General features: G+C 35.2%; 1 protein-coding gene across 1 annotated transcript in view; it reads right to left on the bottom strand.

Moving 5' to 3' along the window:
• The window catches only part of LOC149420788 (uncharacterized), a 540,529-nt gene extending 513,325 nt beyond the window's left edge, over positions 1-27,204 (bottom strand). Inside the window, exon 1 of the mRNA XM_089635118.1 lies at positions 27,023-27,204. The gene's annotated coding sequence lies outside the window, so the exon portion shown is untranslated. The remainder of the gene's footprint in view (positions 1-27,022) is intronic.
• Between the last annotated feature and the right edge of the window lie 125 nt (positions 27,205-27,329).

The raw sequence follows: 27,329 nt of genomic DNA, 5'->3' as shown, positions 1-27,329 counted from the left end.
CAGCCCAGAGAGTTGGAACGGAAGGAGTGATGAAAATTGTGGGGAAAATGTACGACAAGGTAGTAATAAAACGGAAAAATAAAGTTACCACGCTGGCATCGATCACCTCAACCGTTAAACTGCCGGACAAAAACAGAAGAGTGGCTGTGGATCCGCTCACAATTTTTCAGCGAGTGTGTATTGCAAAGAAATCTGAACAGGATTTACAGGGTGACTTCAAGTATGAGTTGGCCCCGTTCCCGATGTCTCTGTTCAATGAACAAGGGATGCGCAAGGGCACAAAATCTACTCTGTACTCTGCCTTCACTCCTCTTTCCAGCCACACGCCGATAGATGCCAGCACTCACGTCATTTTGGATGGTGGCTACCTCTTGCACAAAGTCGTGTGGTAGCGGAAGAGCACGGTTCGAGCACTTTTGGCGCGTTATACCACCTACGTTCGAAACCACTTTGGGAAGAACGTCTCCATCGTTTTTGACGGCTACCCCGAAGATGCTACCAAAAAAAACACCAAAACAGCGGAACGACTCCGGCGCTACGCAGCTCATTCCAGCTACGAATTGACATTAGATGAATCCACAGTAATTCAAATTGCTCAATAGCATGTATTGGGCAATGAAAACAATAAGAGACGCCTTGGCCGGGTGCGATACCACCTCAGCACCGTTTGGCCAAGGAAAGACCAAAATCAGCACACTTCTGAGCAAGAGTGAACCACTTGCTGAGCAAGTGGAGGTCTTCCTTCGGCCAGACTCTACCCCACAAGCCGTGAGTGAAGCAGGCATCAAGTGCTTCGTGGTTCTATATGGGGGTGACATCGCGAGGGATACTTTGGATTTCCTGATGTATAAGACGTTTGTCACTTCAACAAACATAAACCTCGCCCGTTTGCCACCGACGGAAGATGCTGCAGGCCACCATGCAGCAAGGTGCTACCTCCAAGTGCAGAAATGGCGGGGAGTCAACTTGAATCCCACTGAATGGGGGTGGAAGCTGTCTTCTCAAGGACTCACCCCCATCCTCAAATTTCATGTAAATGCATGAAAGGATACTCTGGGAGCTGCTCGTATAGAAAGGCTGGGCTCCACTGCTCAGTCCTCTGTCAGTCATGCGGTGGCAAATTTTGCATCAACGTCCCGGATGTGGAGCTGAAATGCTCGGACGATGAAGATGACCCGACTACAGACTGGGCGCCTCTCCCAGCTAAGATAAAAAGAAAGACATGATTTGGCAACCAAGACACAATACCTACATGATTTATATTAGTTTTATTTTTTGTGTACATGTAATTTGTCCTTATAGTAGGTACCATGATGTTTGTACAAGCATTTTAGTATGTAGGTATATAAAACAATGTTTGAAGATGACGTAATTCCCGATAGATGTAATATCTTTTCTTTTTTTCATCAAAAATGTGTTAACTGTTTGATAAATAAAACCATAAAAAGACGTGAGAACAGGTAAGTTTTTAGATTTTCACGGCCAAAAGCATTTTTGTTGTTTGTATTTGGGGTGTTATGCCGTGTTGCGCTACACATCTTCGGATCTACCGGATCTGCCCTGATGATGGACACTGCAACGCTGTCCGAAACGTCGGCTAAAGAAGGAGTTAGCGCAACACGGCATAACAAGCCAAAAACAAACAACAAAAAAGACGTGAGAACAGTTTATTTGCATTTCACCCAAAATCCACTTATGACTGTTTTTGGTTTTCTGCCATTTTTGAGAGAATTGTTTAGTCTACAGCTATCAATGTAGTCTCAAATGAAAGCTTATTAAATTTAAAACAACTTTATTGCATTCAATATTTGACGTGGGATGCGTATTTTAGAAATTATTTTACAAAATAAGTGACCATTTCGAAAAAATTTCACTTTTTGAAAAAAATTGCCTATTTTCGAAGAACTGTATCTTGAAAACCAATGGCTTTATATAGCTTTCTTTGGTCTCAAATTATAGAAAATTTAGTTTACTTTAAAAGTATGCATACTGACTACACCGGTCAGACCCTTCCTTTACTGAGATATTGAGCAAAAACTGAAAAATATCAGAAAATTTCCTGGTTTTTTAGGTCCACCGCCGCTCGCACAGCACTTTCGAAGTTGCAAAATTTTTTTTTTAATACTGGTTTAGGTCCTAACAACATATAAAAAATTCAGAATGACTGGACCTTTTGCAAGCACAACCCCCTTTTCATGTTTAACTTGACTGGACTATTAGGGTATGTTTTGAGGCTGAAGGAATCTTAAAGCGGAGAAGATTGGAAATAGAAGAAAAAGTTGAAAAGTATCTGGTTTCCAAACTCGAGTAATCTTTCACCATTGTAATAAGTATAGTGAGATGATCGATGAAATATCAAATCACCTTTGAAAGTTTCTCCGCGATCGCACACGACCTGCGAATGTTTAAAAGTTTATTACGCCGCGGCAACGCAAATGGTGCTTAAAGCTAACTTAATTTTAATGCCGGCGTGAACACCCAAGTAAAAGTTTACAGCCTTCCTTCGCAACTCGCAATGGGGAATGGACACATTCTGCATTTTGGTAGTCGATACGTTCCGGCCACTAAAATAATACACCGTGCTAAATTATTCTAGGAAGCTTAAAACTTGAACGTGAGGCGGTGCAGAATACCGCAGATCTTTAGATCCGGTAGAACTTTAAATGCATATTGCATTATGCTCGGGAACCGGCTGCATTTAGAACTTCAATAATGGCGATTATTGTCAAACACCATTCAGAACTGCGGGCACATAATTACTGAGAATTATTGGAGGTGTATTGACTGTAAGAATTCAATGTGAAACATAAACATCATATCGTTGGAAAATTATATTATATGTATAAAATTAACCTAAAATATTAATTTAGAAGATGAAAATTGTAGGAACCATTGGAAAGATAATATGTAGATAGTGCATGTCTTTTTGATATTTTACACAAATCTGACAGTTTTTTCTCATGAAAAGACCTAATTTGAAGGTAATTTTACTTTATGTTCGATATATTTGTAGATATTTTTAATTTCCATTTTATTCTCTTGTTTGAATGAATGGAGTGGAATCTTGGACGTGGAAATTAACCCAATTCCTGAAGCTCGCCAGATAGAATCGTTGTCGATGACAATGCATTCTTTCAACTTTTGGATAGAATACGCAGACACACATTTTTCTGAAATTGGATGTCATTATATTTAATAAATATTAATTTACAGCAGTTAGTGTACTAAATAAATGTCGGTACTACCAAATGTGGATTTGGCTTAGGTTTTAGCGTTGTTGACTCCAGTCCTTGAGGTGGGAGGTTTAATCTTCAGTCAAACTAAAAATAAATATACATATTTAAAGTTTTAAATGACATTTCCATCAGTTAAGAGGATTGGGAAGATTCAGTCCTCAGACAAACCAAAACGGTTGTGTATAATATATGTACTATGTAATTTTTTAAGCAAATTTTTAGTAATATCGCCTTTTTTGTTCTTCAGTCCATATTTTAATTTGCTTTGTGAAATGTTTTTTGTTTCCCTCATTTTTTGTGTTGAGTGTAAGATTGTTAAATACTTTTATAGCCTGGTATTTGTGGTGTCTTTGTCCAATGTTTGTGCTTATCGACGAAGTTTTTATGTAGTGTTTGACGTACAAGATATACGCCAAATTTTTGAATGTCAGTGTCAATCATTCTAAGTTTTTTTAGTATTTCAGATAGTTTTCAGTTTCAACCTATCATCTAAACTGAGAAGTTTTCAACAAAAGTTTACGTATTATTATTATTAATTACTACACGGGAACCGCCTAAGTTAGATTCCTTTGAAAATAAAGTGGCCAGAAAAGCAAGAGATACAGAATTGGTTCACTTTATGGGCAATGTTCAGTGACCACTGCACATAGCCGCAAGCCGATCGCCTTCACTTGATCTTTTATCTGAAGCAGACAGTAAGCAATAAGCAAACCTTTTATAAATAAAAACCTTTTATTTATGGACAGTGAAATGCAATAAAAGCTCGGTTTGTTTATGCATTCCGAGAAATCAAGAGGTTGCGATGATAGTGGAAAATATACAAACGGCGCGGCGTTGAGACGCAAAGGTAAATCGTTTTTAAATCTCATGTTGGGTTTAAACCTAATTAAATTAACATTATTATCAGTATTCAGATTAATTAACTCGTCAGGAATCAGGTACATTCCGTAAGATGGTTGGAGTATTTGCAATAAAATCCAAATAAATGGAATATTTCTGAAAGTATCTGAAAATTAAAAACTGTTTTTGAAATGTGATGAAATTCGCTTTCAAATTTTATTATTACAAATAAACATTTTTTTTTAATTTTAAAAATTAGGTTCACTTCAAAGATATTAGAAGAACGAGATATGCTATGTTGGCCGCCGGACCGTAGCCGGAGTACTACCTAATTAGGGTACTTTGAACGGTATCGGGACGTGTACGCACAGAAATCTGTTCTATGTATTAGTGCGGATACCTTAGCGCAAGCGAAGGTGTGCAGTAGTATTGGTGAACAAAACCGGCGACACTCGGCAAAAAAATTCCACTCAGTACGAACTGCGCATAACACATCTCGTTCTTCTAATATCTTTGGTTCACTTTATGTTTTTTGTAGCTAAAATCATTGATAACCAAAAAATCCTAAAAAAAAAAAATTGAATTCTTCTTGTTCTACGAACGCTATTATCACACAATTTTTTTGTTTCATATAATATAAGTCATAAAAAATTCACTTTTTTTTTAAATTTCGGTTGGAACCATTTGTTTAATTTAATTTCTAGATTTGAATAAAAAGTGTTTTTTTTTCTTTCTAACGCCGTTTAGACGTTATTTCTTACCATATGAGCTATTCCCAAAATCGAAAAAATTTGCCTGAAGGGTTAAGCGAAAATAGAAAACTTACAATATTAGGTGGTGTAGTGGTAAGTGTAATTTAAAGAATATTAGAATCCCGTGATTTTTCACTAGTCTTGCTAGTACCTACGTAAGAGGTTTAACTTGTATAGATAAATGTTTTTAAAAACTTTCCACAAACTACGAAGTTAAACAGATTAAAAAGTCCCTACGTGTTCTCTACTAAAGTGGTAATGAAACAACCAAAAATGATGCTCAAATCGGAATAGTAATTCAATAATATGATTGCCTTCCACTCCATAAAACCACACGCCATTTGTTATTATTGTGGTACAGCAGGACTAATTTTTATAATATCGCTGTTTTTACTTTTATGTAGTTTTAGCACAAGGGGATCACCAGAGCCAGTGGCACTAAGGCACCTTTAATTGAGGTGATGTTGCATGGTGCAGATGGGAAGAATTTGACGTTTGCTAGCCAATTAGATCTGGTCACTAAATACGGGTAAACGCATATAAAGCAACATTTACATTGCAAATAATGGTTTTTTAAAGCTAAGGTGAATAGTCAATAAATAACTCTTTATTCAAAGCAGGTACAAATAATACATTTATAAACATTATTTTTTTTTATTATGTGAAATAGTTCGTATAAATTTATTCAATTAGTTTTTTTTTAACACCGGGTTTCGAACCTAGTAGCCTTATGTTCTAAGCCAGATTAGCAAACATTAATTTTAAAATGTACTTCAACCTCTGAAGAGACCATGTTGTGTCAAAGCATTAACTTAATAAAATAATATATCAAATCTTGGCTAAAATGCACTGAAATTGAGACATTTCTCTCGTAAATCAATAATCATCTGTAGTATATTTACTCACATCAGTCGTGCGATGCCTCGCATCTTTGCAGGAGTGTATCATATTTGGGGATGCTGTGTGGAGGTTCTTTTAAGGAAAGAGATAGGAAGATCTGGGAAGGCAAGGGTATGAGGGGTGGATAGGAATCTGGGGGGTCAGTGTCTCCAGGAGTGACGGACGTTTGAATTCATCCCTCGCATTGCGGTTTAAGACGATGGGTCGAGAGAGAGAGTCCGGCTGGAGAGGTCGATCCGACACGCCACGCAGTATGTGGGCAAATGCAAAACCTGGACTAACCTCACCCCATCAACCCGGGCTTATAATATTTTAACATTTTTATGAAACTTCTTGTTTTTAAAATTTTTAAATTTTGATGCATTTATTTTAAGCCGTTTTCTTAAGTCATAGAAATGTAATAATAAATACTATAATATCCATTGACACGTTTTATATTTGTGGTGTTTTTTTGTTACATACTGCATTGTATTTTTATTTTTATAACTTTCGATGTATAAAAACTTTCGATGTATAAAAACTCTGTATAAAAAATATAGTAAATGGGAAGTAGCTTGAATTAACTGATAGTAGTGAAGGCCTATTTTAACTCGACCATTTGGCAATTCATCTGCCAGTATCCACTTTATTATTCAAACAAGGCTTGCTTTGACTAGATGGTTAACTTTGACGAGGTGGCGGTCCGTTTGATAGATTCTTCTCTCTTAACAAACGGATTGCAATCCTTAGAGCACAGACGTCAGGTAGATATGCTATCCCTGTTCTACCGGTATTACAATGGAAGATGCTCCGAGGTACTCGTCATTGACCCCTTCACCGGTGCATAGTCGGGAAACACGCCAAACGCGCGCCCAACATATGTAAACGGTTGACATTTGTCATATAAGAATGGGTCGCTTCTACGACTCGTTTTTGAGTTAAACAGATCGGCTCGGAACGATTTGCTGGCCTTTGTGTTTACTCCCTATTACACCACGGGTCTCTTCAAGACCCATCTTCACTCCTTCTTCTCCTAAAAAAGATCCTCCACACAGCATCCCCAAAGACGACATAGGCCCTGAGACAAATTATTTTCATCAGGGCCTCCTGTGTGGAGTAAATATAAAAAAAATGGTTAACTTTTACTGAGCTTTTCAATATTATGGTAACTACCATATATCTACCTTATATATGTAAAAAGACTTACTTCGAGGTCTACTGTTCACAGAGCTCCTGTACACTTATTTAGAGGTAAACAATATGTAATAAGACTTGCTTCGAGGCTTACTGTTCACATAACTCCTAGTACACTTATTTAGAGGTAAACAATGTAATAAGGCTTACTTCGAGGTCTACTGTTCATATAACTCCTAGTACACTTATTTAGAGGTAAACAATGTAATAAGACTTACTTCGAGGTCTACTGTTCACATAACTCCTAGTACACTTATTTAGAGGTAAACAATGTAATAAGACTTACTTCGAGGTCTACTGTTCATATAACTCCTAGTACACTTATTTAGAGGTAAACAATGTAATAAGACTTACTTCGAGGTCTACTGTTCACAGAACTCCTGGTACGACTTCCATTCTGTATAATCCCAATACTCTAACCAAATCATGAATCACAATAAAAGCAGGTGAAGAAATGCTTTAAGTTTATTAGCGGTCCGCCAAATTGAATTCAGGACCCGGATAAAAACTAACGAATTATAAAAATGGGTCCTTCAGAAATTCCCAGACCCGCGCCACAACCGAAATGCTCCCATTGTTTCAAAATTGGAACGGTCCGCGTCAGCATTCATTTGTTTGCATTTTTTCCATCTTTTCGTTTTGGTCCCAGTTGTTTGGGACGCATTGTTGAAGAACTACTGTTTCGGCAGTTTCGGAATTCGACGTTTCCAAATTTGGGAAATGTCGCGCATTCTCAAAATGTCGAAAGTGTGGACGGGAAAATGTCCTTTAATATGTCTAAATTGTTGGGTTTCATTTGACGATACGGGGATCATGTCTGAACCTGCCACGAGATACTTATTCAAATTGACAACAATGTTTGCATTTAGCTTCAAAGTTTAAACATTCAAAGCCTCGGTAATGTACCGTAACATTGACAACGAAGATTTTTTATTTACTTAGAGAGTTCAATTAGTTTTTCGATATCTTAATTGTATCACATTATTAAATTTGGCAGCCGCCTCTCGTCTGGAGCCCTTTCAAAATCACCTTCACTCTGTGCAGAAACGGGCGTTATTTGATATTTCTCTCTACAGACCTTGGAGTACAAACGTCAGGTAGGTATACTTTCCTTGTTCTACCTGTATTACAGTGGAAGATGCTCCGAGGAACTAGCGTCACTGACCTCTTCGCCGGTGCAAAGTTGGGAAACACGCCAAACGCGCGACCAACGTGTGTAAACGTTTGACATTTGTCACGTGAGAATGGGTCGTTTCCTCCACCCTACAACATGGGTCTATGTTCACTCCATCTTCTCCTCAAAAAACCTTCTACACAGCATCCCCAAAAATGACATAAGCCTTGAGGGAAATGCTTTTCTCCAAGGCCTCGTGGATTTAAAAAAAAAATAATGAAAACATCTATCGTGATGTCACACGCATTTCGGCCGTTTGACGGCTTATACTTCGGTACTATACAAAATTTGGAAAGGTTCTGTCCTGTCCTGAAAGCCGCGAAAAATCTGAAAAGTTGGAGAACTTGGGGTCTATTTATGTCCAACGCTGGATGCGAGGAGGCTCATGAAAAATAATCATATGTACCGGAATATTCACAGTAGATATACCTTCTCACTAAGTCTAACTTGTCCTGAAAAGGGAGTAAATCATCAGTAGGTTCCTCGAACTCTATTCACCCGATATCTAACAGAGCATCCTACCCACCAGAGTATCGACCACCTCAAATAATAATTATCTATCCTGTCGTTGAGAGCTCCAGTGTGAGCCTTCAATCTTCAAAAGTCTAAATACGGTTATATACCGCACCCCAACTGTCCCAACGACGGCGGGATCCAATGCATTTGGGGTAGGTTTTGATGCCGAAGAAAATGTGGACAGGGCGAAGAGGGAAAGGTTCGGAAATTGATAGCTTGCTATTCAAATCGGATCACCAAACATTCCTAATGCCGAGTGGTGGTCTTTCGCGAGGACGATCTTGACCGTACCATGGTACGTATACATTTGCGAACCGAAACGCTAGCCGAGCCACGAATTACGGGAAAGGAACGAAGCAACTGCAAGCGGCGTTTCGCACCATTTGCGGTCTCTTAGTTTCTTTCCAATAAGTTGAGGTTCAGTTAGACACGTTTTTCTTTAATGTATGTCACATACATCGTTTATACGGAAAGAAGTTATGACAGCTCTATCTGCGATATGTGTGTGAATAACTAACTAACTAACTAACTATCACACCGTTTACCGCAGGGGTGGGCAGATGGAACGGACCGGCAAACAACTCGGTCTTATCACACACTCTTTGCTTTCTTCACACTTTGAATTATTTTGACTCTTGACATGGCATGACTCAAGTATCTAATTTACTTGATCGTGCCATGTCGTCCTCAAACGTCCCCGACTTATTTTACCATTCACATTTGCGTCATATATTATCCTCACACTCCTTTCTTCGTTCATTTGCTCTGCATGCCCAAACCATCTGAACGTCACTTTCTCAATCTTACTCATCACAAATAATTATGAACAATAATTGTCGCTTGAAATATCAATACAAATCGAAAATATCTCCCGAGTAAAAATAAATACCGCCAACGGGAATTTACTCGGGAGATATTTTCAATTTGTATTGATATTTCAAGCGATTGCTTTTAATTATTTGTTATCCTTTATGCTATGCATAAAACCTTGTCTTATAAACATTAGTTTATCATTTAAAATAGTACCTACTTACTCATCACCCTTACATCAGCCTAGCATTATTTGAGGAACTCCTCATCTATGGTTTTACATAAATACGCCTCAAGGATCTTATTTCTGCATTCTGTCTAAACATTTTCACAAATTAAGAATACTTAATTAAAATGAATACCTGAAAAAATCCACTTTCTGATGATTAATCTCGTCGTTCCCGCAGTTCAACCGCCCCATAAATTGAAGAACGATTCTCTAATGACAAGTAATTCATTACGGTTCATTATATTTATTTATCAGATGGATGACAACCCTTCAGCGTTGTCAACAATAGCAGCTATCTGCTAGCAAGCAATTAGTCGCTTACTTGCACTTAAAATGCGGGCTGTTTGCAAACCTAATGAGGGAAATAAATAGATGGCTCAACTTTTGATGCTCGTTCACAAAGCGGCAGGAAATTATTATCTAAGGGAGTAGTTTTAGCAAGTTTTAACTACGTATCGATCTATAAAGTCGTGGAAAAGTATTTTATGGGAATTAACAACCCTTTACAAGATTATTTGTTTTGAAAGATGGAAATCCAAGTGACTGATGCTGTGGTATCCCTAATTGGGGTATGTTGTGAGGCTGGCAGTAGTGAGGAGGAGAAGGAGATTGAGAAGTACCTGGTTATTTCAAGCAACGTTTTGTTTCTGACTAGTGCACTTTATTCAGGACGATACTGAAAGTATCTAGGTGCAACACTGAAACTCTGGAAATACACTAACCTCGGGATAGATAACTTTTTTAAAAATTCCATTTCTTTAGACTATTTTAAGACATTTTCAATAAAACTAATTCGAGGTTTGAAACACACAAACTTCGTTTTTTCTTGCCAAAATATTATGTATGATAATTTTTGATGTTAAATCTTATTGTAAGCAAAGTAATTATTATATGAGTGCATTTTTCAATAAAAATGTAAACATTTTTATATACCCAATTTATAAGCCCCACAGGCGAGTAAAAATGAAATATAAATGAAATTTTGATTAACATAGATGCAGTAAGCTTATAACGCGTGCCCTTTGTTCTTTATTGCGGGCCTTCTTTACAATGCCTAATTATTATAAATCCAAAAACCAATCTTCATCGTAAGATAAATATTCAATTATTCAGACGGATCCCCCTTGTATCACTAAACACGGTAGACCGAAATAATAATAGTCGTGATGAGCCCGCCGAACAGCACGCGTAGGGAATTAAAAGGAGATCCGATGAACACGGCTGTGAACATCATTTTTTGCTTTTGGACTGATACAATACAACATGTACTTTACTACCCTAGGGTGGCTTATAAAAAACCCACCCCTTGTCGCGTAGGTTGTGATGTAAAGGGGCCGTGAAAGAAGTTGAAGTGCTAAATTCTGCTCGCTCAGTACTAAAAGTGGTGCAATTTTTAAGCCTATGCCGCTCTATGAATCCCGACAACTACATCTTCACTGTTCCTGGTTCCCGGGTACTCCCAGCTTCTGATATGTTGTACTATTGGCCGCACTCGGGCGACAGATGTCCGGATATATAGGAGAATTCAGTTGAAGCAGGTCGGGATTGAAATAAATATTGAACGAGATAATTCTTTCTACTACACGGTGCACACTAGCCCCGTGCATAGGTAATTTATTCCCTTTAATGAACGAAAAATTATTAAATCGTGTAATAAACGAAGTCAGGGGGCCTAGTACGACCATATCGACAATATAAGCAATATCGGTTGTTTATCGATTTCTCGAGCACGACTGACGCACGAAGATCGATAAAATAAACAATGTCGGGAACAAAAAACTTTCGATGGCGGTAACGGATACCGCCGTCCCTGGAACCATTTGGTGGATAACCAATAGCTCCGCCATAGTGAATAGAATCACCCCAAGTGATTTGCTGTTTGATAATTTAGCAGGGGTGCCCGGGTTCATGTGATGAGGTGTTTCTAGGTCTTGGCGGCGGACGCGTCTGCCTATCTACTGTGTGGGTCGAATTTGGAGAGACTGGTTGAAGGATATCTTTTGACCTCTTCAGCAGGACTCTCTCGACACATAGCCTTGCACCGCAGTGGGAGGGATGGATTTATACATCCGTTGTATCCACTAACCCCCAGATTCCCACCTACCTTTTTCCTTCTCAAATCTTCATCTCCTCCCATTCCTTAAAAAAAACCTCCATACGACATACTCAAAGACGACATAGGCATATTTTCTTCCGGGCCTCCTGTGTGGAACTAATGTAAAACAACCAAAAACACTTCAAAACTACAGGTATTTATATTTTACAAATTGATGTTCTTCATTATTTTAGCCATTTTTTGATATGAAAATAGTCGTTGGCCATTTCCAGTGATATCATAAATTTCATATTTCGAAACTCCGTTTCTCTAAATTCCATTCTATTTGTTTATTAAAAAGCCGCTTGTGCAAGTTGAATTACACGCGAAATTTTCGACGCTATGTTAACAAACAAACATACCAACCTAGGGAACGAACGAAGTCGATAAGCTAACGAAATTTTTATCGAAACAACTGTCAAATGTAATTATTGTCATGTAACGAATGTCGCCTACTAACCAATATTCTTGATAAAGGCTTTTGCGGTGTCATTTTAATGCTAGGACCCCAGAATACGCTGATACTAAAATGCTAATGTCATGGCACGTATCCAGCTAGTGAAAATATGCGTAGTTTACCTGAAAATCATTTTCATGGATACAAATCAAATTACAGTATCACGCCCGGTTTAAAACGGCCGACGACGATGTAAAAAATCCAACTAAGTATAAAAAATATGAAGTGCTGAACCATGTAGTCAACAGCGATATTTTTTGCGACGTTATTAAATTACTCAGTCAACGACTTGTGGATGAAAAATATTTTTGATGTGTTTTTAACATTGATTTTAGCGTGTTATTTTTAAAAGATGTTTGTTTGTTTTAATCAATTACCCAAGACTGCTAACAAAAAGAGAATGAGAAATCTTCCACATAAAGAAGAGTAAATTTTGCTTTGGTTTTTATACAAATCTACATTTTTATTCCGGGAATATTTAAATTTTGCCCATTAACCTTCAGAGGAAGGTCAAGTTTTCACTGTTTTTATGAGATATCGATATACCCCATCCTCTTTACCCACTTATTATTATTAACGCAGATAAATCCCAGGCAAGCCGTGTGTCTCAGCTAGTTCTTATTATAGTCTTCGTAATAATAAAAACCGATATTATTTGCAAAAAACAAATCTACTGTCGATCGCAATAAAATTTCTCTAAAAGAAGTAGCTATGGAAACTAATTATGGCACCAAGTAAACAAAAAAGAAAATTACACCAAGGGCCTAAAATTATACATCGAAAAAAATATTATAGAAATATCATGTACGTAAATCATCACCATCACCACATAAATATCACAGAACTTTTTTTAAAATATAAAGTACATTTTCCAATGTACATTTGTTACTTAAATTTTGTAAACGGTTTCGACACAAACTAAGTCATTAACAAGCAATCTTAAAAGTTTTAAATCAATGTTAATCAAGTTTTAAGATTGCTAGTTAATGACACGGTTAAGTCGAGACCGGTAGCAAAGTAAACAAAATTTAAGTAACAGATGTTCATTGGAAAATTACACTAAAAAAAAATTTTAATGTCTTGAAATTGTTATTGTCCAAAAATAAATAAAAAAAATAAAATTACATTTATGTTCGGTTTTATTTTAATAAGCAAGGCGAAGCTTAATGCCGAATCCCTATTTTGATTAATCTTTAAAACGAATTGGTGTACATTAGGAATACCATAATGTACACCAATATTCTTATGAATATTCTTTAGATGAATTGAAGGTTTTCCTATCGTTTCCCTTGAGTAGAATACAAACAAATAAATAAATTACGCAATAAAAAATATATATGTAAACTACTAAAAAATGTATTTTTTCATTAGAAATGTATGAACGCATAAATGAAACAACTTAAAAAAAATACAGTATTATAGCTAAGATTATCTATGACAATTTCATTGTAAATACCTTTTTTGCTTTCTTATAAAATTATTTACAAAATAAATAAACACCAGTTTTGTGCTTTTAATCGAACATTTTTAGACTCCGTTTGTTGAGCAATTTTAATGCCTATTACCTACAAAGTAAGGTATACTAATTTAAAGTAAGCACTGTAATTTCATTCTTATTTCTGTTTAATGCTTGATGGGAAAGTAGATGCCTACATAACTGGTGGATGTTTTTTAAAGTGGCAATTTATTTAATAGGATCACAAAACTGTGATGTTCCCCACCCTGTTTCCAGGACCGTAAAATCTACACAACCCTTCTGCATTCTGAATGCACGCCGATGCATGCACTTCACCTATACATTTAAACTCAATATAATAGGAGCATGGTTGAGATATGGGTATAACTAAGGCAAGTAGAAGCAATAAATATATTATCTATTGAGGAAAGCTCGGTGTGATAAAGTTTTTGCTCACGGGTGAGAAATCTAATAGAGTTTTATTATTAAATTTGATGAAAATTCTTACAATTTTACTGACATAAAATAACGTTTTGTGGACAGAGGGTACCTCGGTATGTCACATAACGAAGCATATCAATCATATAGGAGAATATATAACGCAAATGTGAATGGTAGCAGAAGTCGGGGACGCCCGAGAAAGACATGGCACAGTCGGGAGAATAGTAGAAGAATATGTATGAGACAATGTATGAATGTGAACGAGTTGTTTGGCGGTCCGTCCTCTCTGCCTACCCTTGCGAGGAAACGGCTGGTTAGTTAGAAACAGTTATTTAGTTATCATTATCATTATCATCGGATAAATCTCCTTTGGAGTGGAGGGTAAGGCTCTCGACTAGCAAGGCGGAGGTCGCGGGTTCAAATCGCGGCGTGCAGAATGTAATTTTATTTATTTATTGTTATTAAGTTTAATTTGTAGAACTCCATTTTATTTTTTTATTTTTTTATATGTACAATAATATTATTATTGGGTTTATAAAAACAGTTTATTTTTAAACAAGTTCTGCTGTGTAATTATTATTACGCGTGAAAACAGCTGTGACGCGTAATAATAATTACACAGCAGAACTTGTTTAAAAATAAACTGTTTTTATAAACCCAATAATAATATTATTGTATATATAAAAAAATTAAAAAATAAAGTAATTTTATTTGTTGAATTTGTGTTATTTCACAATTTACCTACTCATTTAAATAATATATTGTATGTTTTGCAGCAGGTTCCAGAGTGGAAGATAGTCTCAATATCGTCCTGGTGTAAGACCACCATTCGGAATCGAAACGACTTTAGCCGTGCTTGGTGACCAGATCTGAATAGCCAGGTGCTTCCCCACCTTTCTATTTCCCATCTCCTTCCCCTCTCCACTACGTTCAGCATCACATCACTCCCCAACTGATGATTGGCTCCAGACGAACTTGTGCGGTATCACTAATTTTCAAAAATTCTTTCAAGACCTGTCATCTTTGGGGATGCTATGTGAGATTCTGAGGAAACTCAAGGGGCCTGTATTGTAAGTAGGAGGAAACACAGAGGCCGACCAATCATTCCACAGCCGATCTGTTAAACACAAGAACGAGTCGTAGTTTTACAAAATTTCAATCGTGTACTACAAAAATCTTGTTTTTATTTGTTATTTCAATATAACATTCGTTCGGTTTCATTACTAATTTAGTAACTTGATTCAACAATGGCCTATTATGAAGCAGGTACCTACTTGCCTCTCAGTATTGTTTTTAAAAACAAATTGATTTCCTTTGAAGCTTGCGGATAAACAAATTAGTTTCATTTAGCAATAATAGCGGAAATATTCGAGAAGACTGGTCGGCGGTCGGCGGACGCCCTCGACCCATCCGACCATGCACATCCCGCTCTGTTTGGCGACGCTCGTGCGACTCGCGCTGTGTATTTTTCGGTACAATAGATCATTCAAGCGATTCGACAATGGCTGGCACACGTCCATTCTGCAATTTCTATTATGATTTTCTACCCCTGTACGATAAAAACGGATAAAAGTCTACACGGGCCATGGGTGGCACGTCATGCTGTTGAATAATTCAAGCAAACATCGGGAGTAATGTTTTTTTCGCTTTTTTTTTAATATACCTGACGACGATTTACAGACCTTAAACTAAACATATTTTATAACCATAGGTAAAAACAATCTTTTGTTTAAATAACAGACAATTTGATGTTTAAAAACTCACCTGATGGAAACGGCGTTGAGAGCTGCTAGTATGTAAAGAACCAATGACTTACAAATTCCAGATAAAAAACGGTAAAATTTTAAAATGCAATTGTAACTTTTGTTTTTTCCCACATGTCGCACGAGTCGATGATTTAAAAAAAATGGTAAGTACTCTTACTCTACTTTTTAACAATATTTTTATGATTGGATAATTTATAATACATTGTCGATCTGAATCTTGTCGTGATATCTATCATGAATTTATCCCAAGTTTGGGGTAAATTTTCAATAAAACAACAAATTATTCAATTAATAATTTTTTTTTTGGTAAACTAATGTTTAAGACAAGATTTTTTATGGATAGCACAAAGGGTAACAATTATTTTACAAGCAATAATTATTCGCCTGAAACACTCATCCACATAGAAAAATCTCCTGATAAAAGATACATGACTCCAACGGGACTCGAACCCGTGTCCCTTCGATTTCCGGTCGACAGCCTGACCACTGAGCTATGGCGGCTTATCTCTTATCCGCGAAATAATTCAATATATACTAGTGTTTCATTCAACAATTACTGCTTGTTACATTTTTTTGAATAATTGTTGAATGAAACAGTATATATTGAATTATTTCGCGGATAAGAGATAAGCCGCCATAGCTCAGTGGTCAGAGCTGTCGACCGGAAATCGAAGGGACACGGATTCGAGTCCCGTTGGCGTCATGTATCTTTTATCAGGAGATTTTTCAATGTGGATGAGTGTTTCAGGCGAATAATTATTGCTTGTAAAATAATTATTCAATTATTTTCTGCATTTCTGAATCCCGTTACGGGTCCTTAAACCTTCCGAGATCAGCTGATGGCATTACTGAAGCGTTAATCCTAGTTAATTCGTTGATATATTCATGAATAAACAGATCAGGTATTATGTAACTATTTCATGAATGACTTTAAATACCACCCAACATCCTTTGAAATTCTTCGAGATCACTTGCTCCATTGAAAGTTTCAAAGACGTTCGAATATTGACGAATATTTTGACACCAGGTGATGGCCGCGTTGCGGTATTTAAGATTGATGGCAGTTTACTAGTTTGACATTTTCAAAAATAATGGTGTACCTTAATTACTTTGAGTTGTAAAGTTATTTTGTCGCCTCTGCTGATGGTTTTCTTTTATTAAAAAATTCATGTTTTACCTTGTTAATATTTCCCTAATAATCATTATATTTATTTCATACAAGTTGTATCCCACCACGCGTTTTTGTGGCTCAATCTGTCTGTTCAGATAGAGAAACAATAGCCCATTTAGCTTTTACGTCCAACAGATGACACGGTTTTTCAAAAAATCATGTTTTCACCTGTCACAGGTGACATCTATATTAATATAGGTACATATATAAAAACACAAGCATATTCGAATGCCGTGTCAAAAATTTCAAAGAAATCGGCGAAGAACTTTCGAAGATTTAAGGTTTAAAGCGTTCTAACTGAAATTTGTACTTCGTTTTTGAGTTAATATTACCCCCAGAAATAAAAATTGGAGGTTTGTGCATATGCAGACATACTGATTACTGGCAATTGGAGGTTTGTGTATATGCAGATATACTAATAACTAGTAAATGGAGGTTTGTGTATAAGCAGATATACTAATTACTAGTAATTTTAGGTTTGTGTATATGCAGACATACTGATTACTGGCAATTGGAGGTTTGTGTATATGCAGATGTACTAATTACGGATATTGAAGGATTCAGTTTCAGCTTATTGAGGTCACACCTACTGATAAGTTAAGTAACATTACTCTTGAAACATATTAAAGTCTAATTAATTATTGGACTGAAAATAATACAATTACTTTGCCAATCAGTAAGGTTGATTTGCCAATCGAAGTAAAGTTGCGAAAGTTTTATAAATTATGCAAGTGGTAAAGTTAAGGCAAAATTAAAGCTATTGATCCATAACCGAAAATTTCAGACCCTTTTTATGGATTCCAGAAAGTTATCACGAGACTTGAAGTTGAGCTTTTAAGCTAATGCTTTCAAACGTAGATTCCCGCGAAACCTGACTAAACTTACAAAGAAATGTAGCCAATGGATTAATTTTCATATCAGGTACCTTCCTTGGCTAAGCTTTTTCCTATAAGTGGTTTAAAGTCGTTATTTTAAAACCGGTGACTTATGTATAAAGTGAAATAATTCACCATTTTATTGTGTGAACCGCCTGATAGCTGTCACGTTATTTTCAAATTACTACGCGTGCAAACTAAAACGCACGTCCAATTTAGCTTATTTTAGAACGTAGGTATAAAAATTATACACCCTATTGAATTGCATGCACTTCGTAAGACCACGCCATTTAATCGTATATTCTCGCATGTGCGGATCGAGTTAATAATAAATCAATCGAAACAAAAGACCTTTCCAATTATAAGCAAATTAACAGCAAACCGGATCAGAACCAGAAAACAGTAAAAATCCTATGTAAATACATTTTATTACGACCGACGCATCAAGTCACCACTATTGTTGCAGTACAACAACCTTATTTCACCGAATACATTAAAAATGTTACAACACGCGGTTTTGTTTTCTATTAAGCAATTATTTTTTAGGATATAATTTTCTGAAGCTTAAATTTTTAACATTCACTTTAAGCTTCTTTTCTTATCTTTGCAGATACCAAACATTATTATAATTATTCTTAATAACTTAAGGCGATGCACTACGTCATGTAATATTTTAAATTGAGCCGCTATCAATAACAACCCTTACGTAGATGGCGATAAGGTTTAAATTCAAGCACACCATCCCCCTGTTTTGATTTATGCAAGAAAAAAACATGGCCAAAAAGTGCTTTTTATTTTATTTTGTGAATGTTCAGGCATAAATGTTTTAAAAAAATTCGATCATTTTATATATAACTTAATTTGCCACATTATACAGTAAAATCATAATCGAAAATGGGTTTGTAAGTAGGAGATTTTGAACTTTAAAGCAGTTTTCATAGGCCTTATACATTATTTTTTTCTGGGCTTATAAAAAGACTTATCTAAAAAATACTCGATTAGTTTAAAGACCATAATGTATTCTACTCGCAGTATTTAATTAAAGCATCTGAAACATTTCTAGGCGACCAAATTTTCAAACCAAAAACACATGATTTTGCATTACTACGTATGGCATCGCCTTAATGAGTAAAACCTCAAATTGTAAAATTTAATTATTGAAGATAATATTAGCGATTTTTAAACGAAAGTTTGAAACAAAAGGTCGCAGAGGTCCTGTAGCGTCGAAGAATGTATTTTTTTCTGAAATTTCTATTTCCAATTTTCGTTTCGCTAATATTATCTTCAATAATTGAATATGAAATTAATGCCCGCTTTCTCCAATCAATCTGAGCGATGGTTATAAAAATATTTTTTTATTTGTTTTAAATACCATTTAAAAATCCGTATTCACAATGAATGTAGTTAAAAGTTTTTAGTCAATAACTTAGCAATCACTCAGTTTTGTTTCGCGAAAACGGCTGTAGATTTACACTCACAGTTACCATAACCTTTACTAATTATAATTCAAGTGCAAGCGTTTTTCATCAGAGTATTTTTAATTTATTGACGTGTACGAGTTTCATGCTGCAGTTTAATACATGTACCCGTTTATATACCGTATTAACACGCTCATACCGCGAAACATTGGATGTGATTATTTTTATAAGATTTATTTAAAGAAAGCAATTCTAATTACAAAAAATGGATAGATATATGTTTCTTTTATTTATTTATTTCTATACATATATTACAGTGTCTACCAAATATTTACATTTGTATATAATACAAGAATTTAAAACTGTTAATATGGTAATTTTAAATACATCTATTTGATTTTTAATTTTCTGTAATGTTTGGTAATGAATGGATGCAAATATCGGAGGCGTAAATTAACACACTACATGATGACAATGCACTCTATCATCTTTTGGTGGCAATCACGTACACACACGCGGAAAAATTTGCATCTCTCTAAAATCAGATTACATTTCGTCATTTAATAAACGAAATAAATGTCGTTCCTACCCCATCGGCATTTGGCGAAGTTAGCGCGGTTGACCCCGGTTCCTGGGAAAGAAGGCACAATACTTAGCCAAACCAAAAAAAAAACCTTTTAAAATAGTTGCATTATGATAAAAAACTTTTTTGAGATGCCCAATGTAAAATTATTTCCCTTAGGGCATAGGTATATGTCATCTTCGGGGATTCTATGTGGGGAGTCTTTTTAAGGAAAAGAAGGAGAGGAAGTTCTTGGAAAGAAAAGGTTCGGGTCCAGGAGTGACCGATGGCGCAGGTGTAGGTTATCCAATAAATGGTTCCCGGGGCGGAGGTGCTCATACCACCAGAATCAGATACTTGAGTCGGGCCATGTCAAGAGTCAGAACAATAGAAGAATATGTATGAGACGATGTATGAATGTGAATGAGGCAAGGAGTGTGTGCCAAGACCGAGTTGTTTGGCGGTCCGTCCTCACTGCCTACCCCTGCGGAGTTAGTTAGATGGTTAGTTAGTTAGTTAGTTACTTAGTTAGGAAATAAATTGAAGTTAAATTAGTAAAAGAGTGAAAAAAATTTATAAAATATCATTTGGTAATGTGAGCCTCACTGGGTTAAATTACGTAAGTAATTAAAAAAGTACTTAAATTTAATTTAATTGAAATATTAGGAAATAAAATTAATAACTTTTTTATTTAGGCATAAAAAAAAAGTCTATGTTTTCAAGAAAAATCACATACATGGTTTCGCGGTATGAGCGTGCAGCGTGTACTGCTTTGATTTATTTTCAATATTTTGATACAGAAAAGAGTCATTCAAGAAAACTTACTAATGTAAAATATAAGTAAAAACGGGACTGCAGGCCCTTAACGAATGAATTAGTAGGTTTCCTGTTAAGCTTTTAGTAAAAATGTATTCATAAAAATAATTATATTTTCGCATTTCGTCATCAAATATTATCCGGGAACATGAGCACGTATTCCGATATATAAGGAATATTTCCCTTTTAACCGGATCTTAATAAATCAGTGTCATTTTTCTCCGTGCCTAAATTCTAAATCATTTACATTTCTACCCCGTATGTCTATCCTTAAAAACATATATATTTTTGTATCAGACTCTTTCCTAGGGCAAGATATTCCTCCTTATCTTTGCTAATCTTGAAAGCGGAAATGATCTAGTAAACTACTTAGAAGCTTATCAGCTTCCCACTAAATACTTTAGCTTCTTAATGTCCTCAGCGTTGTTTAATGAATAAATAAAGTTCCCCACACAAGATTACTCAAACTACTTCCTTTCCCATTCTATATCTTAAGTAGGTACCTACTGCACTCTGAGGAAGCGATAAATTTGCAGCGTGAACAAATAACAATGTGAAGACTGAAAAAACCATTGTTTATTTACCGGAGAATTGTGTCGAGAATTTTGTCGTAGTGTTGCATAATTTATTTAAGGCGATGCACCACATCGTGTAACATTTGGAATCGGGTCGCTAACAATAACACTTCTTATGTAGATGGCGATAAGGTTTAAATTTCCGCTTAACACCAGCCGCATGTTTTGATTTATGACAGAAAAAATCATTGCAAAAAGGTGAGTTTTATTTGATTTTGCGAAATTCAGGCACAAATATTCAAATGTTTTAAGATCATATTCCATAGAACTTAAGTTTTTACCTTTTAAAATAAACTCATCACATAAAATAGGTTCGTAAGTAGGAGATTTTGAAATTTAAAGCATGTTTTACAGGCTTGATACTTTATTTTTTTCTGTGCTTATAAAAAGACATACCAAAAATATACTACAGGGTTTTCCAATAAGAGTTGTTATTTTAAATAGCCCGCTATTTCGGTAGATGTTACTTTTGAAGCTGTCATTTTTTGAAATTTGACAAGTAGAAACTACGCCAATAATAAAATTGGAACAATACACGCTTCAACAACGCATTGAAATTATTAAAATTCACTTGAGTGAATCAAATGCATATCATCTTGAGTGATGAGGCCCATTTCCACCTCGGTGGCTTCGTCAACAAGCAAAATTGTTGCATCTGGGGCTCGGAAAACCCAAGAGTTATCGTTGAAAAGCCTCTTTTTCCTCAACGTGTGACTGTTTGGTGCGGTTTATGGTCCGGCGGAGTCATTGGACCTTACTTTTTCAAAAATGAGGCTGGAGCAACAGTTACGGTGAATGGATTGCGCTATTGAGAGAAGATTAATGATTTTTTACGGCCGAAATTCGATGGTGTTGATCTGGACAACGTTTACTTTCAACAAGACGGCGCTACGTGCCACACAAGCAACGAAACCATTGATCTTTTACGATTGAATATCAAAATAACACCTCTTATTGAAAAACCCTGTAGATTATATAAAGGCCAAGATGTGTTCTACTGGCAGTATTTAATGAAAGCATTTGAAAATTTTCAAAAGTCACAAAATTTTCAAAAAAAAACGAAATGATTTTGGATTACTTTGCTTCGCATTAACAACAAATACTATTTTTGTCACAAAGTTGACAATGCTATGATTTATTTAACGCATTATTTTGACGTCTTTATTTTGATTGTGTTGCTATTATAACCAGCTGAGTCAGTAAGTTATTAGAACTTTTTCAGTGCGTTTACCACATGTGTAAGATTATGTTGTTTTTTTTTGTTTTTGTTTCAAGTTCGCGGGCCGCCAATGGCGTGCACCGTTGTGAGGCAGTGGCAAAGTGGGTCCCTAATGCGCTCGTCGCCTAATGCATCCATCCCTATTGAGTGAGAATGCAGGAAACCAGTCTGTCAAATCAGTAAACTGCAGCATAAAGACAGATGCAACTCACGAATTCCTGCGGCTTTGAATAATACGAATATGGCCAATCTTATAAGATAAGTATGTGTTGTATATATTACTTTGTAGCAGTTATTTTTAGATACAATCTGAGTAGTATGTTTGGGTATCCATCAACACTTAATTCTGGCTTTAGTTTTTAGTTTCTGTCTAAAATATAAATTGCTATGGGGGTAGTAGGCAGAGATAATAGAACGCCACACATTTATGCATAGTGAAAAATAACTACTGCTAATTTATCAAGTTGCTCTTCAAATTGTTGTTAATTCAAAAATAAAAGTGTTGTATTACAAAGTGTGTTTTTACATTTGATAATTAATGTCACACCACAAAGTATTTGCTCCTTCGAAAAAAAAGTCAATATTATAAACCACGATGAAAAACGTGACAATGTAAACTGTAAATAACATGATCCTATTTGTAATATAATCAACTGTTCTTCTGAAATTGTATATATCGGTGAGATCGTTGATCAAAACCTTAAGTGGAACAGCCACATTACAGAGCTAGTAAAGAGAATAAGAAAATGCATAAATATACATATTCGTTAGGGTAAAAAAAAATTTTAATCTGAAAATAATCGAAAATAATAATACTATACACTTGTTCACTCTTTGCTTATCTATGGCATTATAGTTTGGGATGATCTTACAAAAACAATCTAAACTCGGTAAAAGTTTCGCAAAGAATTTTCATATAAACTTTTTTTAAATCCTTCTCAAAAAATTCCCTTTTTAAACTGTTTCCAACTGCTCGCAACCGTCTGAAGCCAGTGAGACTATGGCATTCCCAATTGGGGTATTTTGTGAGGCTGAAGGGGAGAAGGGAAGGAGATAGGGAAACAGAAGGTGGGGCAGTACCTGGCTATTCATATCTGATAACCATACATGACTAAAGCCATTTCAAGCATCGTTTCAATTCTGAATAGTGGTCTTGCATCAGGGCGAGACTGAGAGTATCTTCCACTGTGAAAGTGAAAAAACAATACGTACTTCGTTTTTTTTTTCAGTAAATTAATAATTAAAAACCCAATATCCTTTGAAATGACAATGCGTTAAGCTACAAATTTCTTACAGAATAAGCTGTGCGAATTTCAAAAAACCATTGCTGCCTCAGATAGTTGAAGTCAAAATAAATTTCATTATCGTAGGTTCGTGTTACTGAAATATTCCTGGTATTAGATAATAAACGTATTAGTATTATACTATCATATTATTACTTATGTTATACTATCAATAAAATAAATTAATTCCAACCAGTATCCAGCTAATAAATTCAATATTCAACTATCAACTATCAACTGGCAAACGAAAACGTAAGGTTAACCCCTCAGGCTTCCTTGTTCGATTTTGCGAACAAACAGCTATTAGCTATTACCCATAGAGTCAATTCGTTTGCTTTCGGGAACAGCTCGTATGGTCTCATATAAATCGTTATCTCCCTTACGGTCATAGTGATAAATATGATCTAGAAAAGTGAGGTGACAGTAATGTTTATAATACATTTGTTTAATAAAGGGTGTTTGTTTTTCGTTATCGTGAGCCATTTTTGAACATTTTTATATTTGCATTCAAAATTTAAATATTTTAAAAAAATACATGTGTATTTCTAATGGTGACCGGATAACTCATCAAAATGACAATTCAACACACCTTTAAAAAGTGATATAAATTCATGAAGTGACTAAAATTGAAAATATTTTACATAGTTTTGTTTGGTCGCTTTTAATGACTTTATATCACGTTTTAAAGGTGTGCTGAATTGTCATTTTGAGGAGTTATCATGGAACCATTTTTAATAAATATAATATTTGAAAACTTCTTTCATTACCTTTCAAAAACAGTTTTTAATTTTCGAATCCGTTAAGAAATATTCCATTTATTTTGAATTTAGTGCAAAGTGGAAAAACACTCGAATTCTTCGACCTTCTGTTAGCGTCTTTATGAAATATAATTGCCAATATGCCAGAAGCCTGAAGGGTTAAGATGCGTATCATAAATATACGATTCCGCCATTATTACAATAATAATTAATATTATTTTATAGTTCAAAGCGCCCGGCCGGGTAAAGCGATACCCATGCTTGTTTATTATTACGGTGAGCTTTATTTATGGTTCGCCATTATTTTGTAAATCGTTGAAGGTAGTTGACTTGGAAGTACGCAGTCAGCTTTTACAACTGCTATTTTTGACGTGTGGAAAATTTTGCAATGATTTACCTCCCAGTATTCCAGGAATGATAGGTAATAGTAACAATTCATTCAATTGCAGGAATAGAGACGAGGTAGTTACTTAGATATAATTCCACATTTTTATTAAAAATATGTGTTTAAAAAACATTGGTGAAGGTTTATTTATATAGCAATTAAGTTAATCTGCACGGAGAAAAATTAGTATTGCTAATTTAATAAGAATCTCTTCAAATTATTAGTAATCCGGTCAAAAGGATTACAGGCCGTTTCCTGATAAACTTGTAGTAAATTCCTAAAATATCGGAACACGTGCTGATGCACCTGCATTTGCCTCTATAACATACTATGACTTGTTTCGAGATCGTGATTTAGCAATACTTTCTCCGCGTGTTAGATTAGGATGCAGTAAAAGTATTTATTGTCTTGTTAATTACTGACTGTATCTCCTTAAATAAAAAACGAAAATATACAGGGTGTATCGGCACGTACCCGACAAACTTTAACCAGCTATTCCTTAGCACATTTGGAGTAAAAAATGTTATGGGCACTTTGCTGTCCGGTAACATTTTTTTTAATAAAAAAATTATTATCCATATTTTCACCACATGTCACCAATGTTTTATCCTTTGTCAAAGTTTTAAAACCCGTCTGGCGATATTTTGTTCGAGTTTCGTTGAATAATGTACGTACGTACCTACGTTGGCGCGCTTTTACAATCACAACGAAATGGCACAGCACCATTCGTCTCATTTTTAACTATTATTATTTAGTGTGTACGAAAGAGCGAGGATACTTTTTGACGCACTTGCTAATAACAGCTGTTGAACGCGAGAAACAAGGCAAATGACAGTGACGGAGTGTGGATTTTTTATTAATTTTTTGTTTTTAATGGAAAAAAAATGTTACCGGACAGCAAAGCTCCCATAACATTTTTTACTCCAAATGTGCTGAGGAATAGCTGGTTAAAGTTTGTCGGGTACTTGCCGATACACCCTGTATAAATACAAAAATATCAACAAAAATACGGAACGGGTGGTTTAACAGAATTTTAACAATTCATCACATAATTGATAAGTTATTATTCAAGTCCTGTTCCAGTTCTGTAATAACAGGGATAATTATGCGAGTACTGTGAAATAACCAGCCCATGGGGAATAATAATAGAACTGTCACAGAACATGAATTTTAACTTTTAAATATTGTGAATTGTTCAAATTCTGTGAAAAAACTAACCCATATTCACATTAATTTCAAACTAGTGTAGAAATATTATTTTTAATTTAAATTAAATGTATTTTGATTACGATAAGACTTTAAAATCGTTGGGGATTAAACAATTTACTTTATATTTTATTAAAAGGTACTAAAGATATAACTTTTTTTAGACAAATAAATAATTGACAAATATGAAGAACACAATATAATGCACCGTGATCTTATTTTTCGACAGTTCGTCAAGCTTATCATGGAGATAGGAGATGACGACTGATATAGTTGCATTGACCTAGGAATTCCTGACAAAGCCAGTGCAAATTGCAAAACACCATAGCTCGCTCCTCAAGAGTTTTTTTGCTACGAGGTCCGTAGCAAAAAAATTAAAGTATGTCGTGTGTTCTAACAGTACTTTAAAAATTTATATTTTTTTAAAATCGATTGATTTCTGTCATTTCATTAACATTCCGTAAAAAAATATATAATATTGACATTTAATAATTAAGTAGGTACTATATATTATAATTATTATTATTTTGGCGTTATATTTAATTATGTTGGGCCAAAGCTACAATAGTCAATATGCATATATTTTTTTAATATCTGGTACGTACTTTAAACAAATATAAAAATAATAATCAAACACACTAATTTCGATCGTCAGTTTTGTGCTTTAGTCCTGCGTGAAATACATATGTTATCTGGTTCAGAGAACTCAAATTTGCTTTGAATTTAAGTCTTATTTTAAAAAATGATGATTTTATAATAATTTATATAATCGATAACGTAGGTTTCTACCTACCTATAACATAATATTTTCATTCGCATTTTCAAAATTGGAACCGAATGTGTAAAGAATTTAGGCTAATGTGTACAGAAATAGCAGATAATAATACTAAAATTATTTAAAGTTCTTACCTGTACACGCTTTACAAAGATCAATAACAATCACAGTAAATCACTTCTCACGAAACACAATTAAAATATATTAAAGTCCATTATGATAAAAACAAAACAACAAAAAATTCAAATAAGGAATAAAAATTCTCGATAAAGTTTTCGTTTTCCCGCCGAAATATAGTTTAGCGAAACTGCCGACAGAGGTGCGCTTCCCGAGCCGGCCGCATGCAGACTGCAAGCCTCGGCGCCTTGCCGCGATCATTATGCCAAGGATCAGGCATCATTCCTTTTCCATAACACTGCGATTACGCGAAGGGCCGGATAT

Source organism: Hesperophylax consimilis, chromosome 9, assembly GCF_061612785.1.
Source record: "Hesperophylax consimilis isolate HC1 chromosome 9, BYU_Hcon_1.0, whole genome shotgun sequence".
NCBI classification, from domain to species: Eukaryota; Metazoa; Arthropoda; class Insecta; order Trichoptera; family Limnephilidae; genus Hesperophylax; species Hesperophylax consimilis.
Note: the sequence above shows the minus strand (reverse complement) of the source record. Positions and strands in the feature narration are given on the sequence as shown.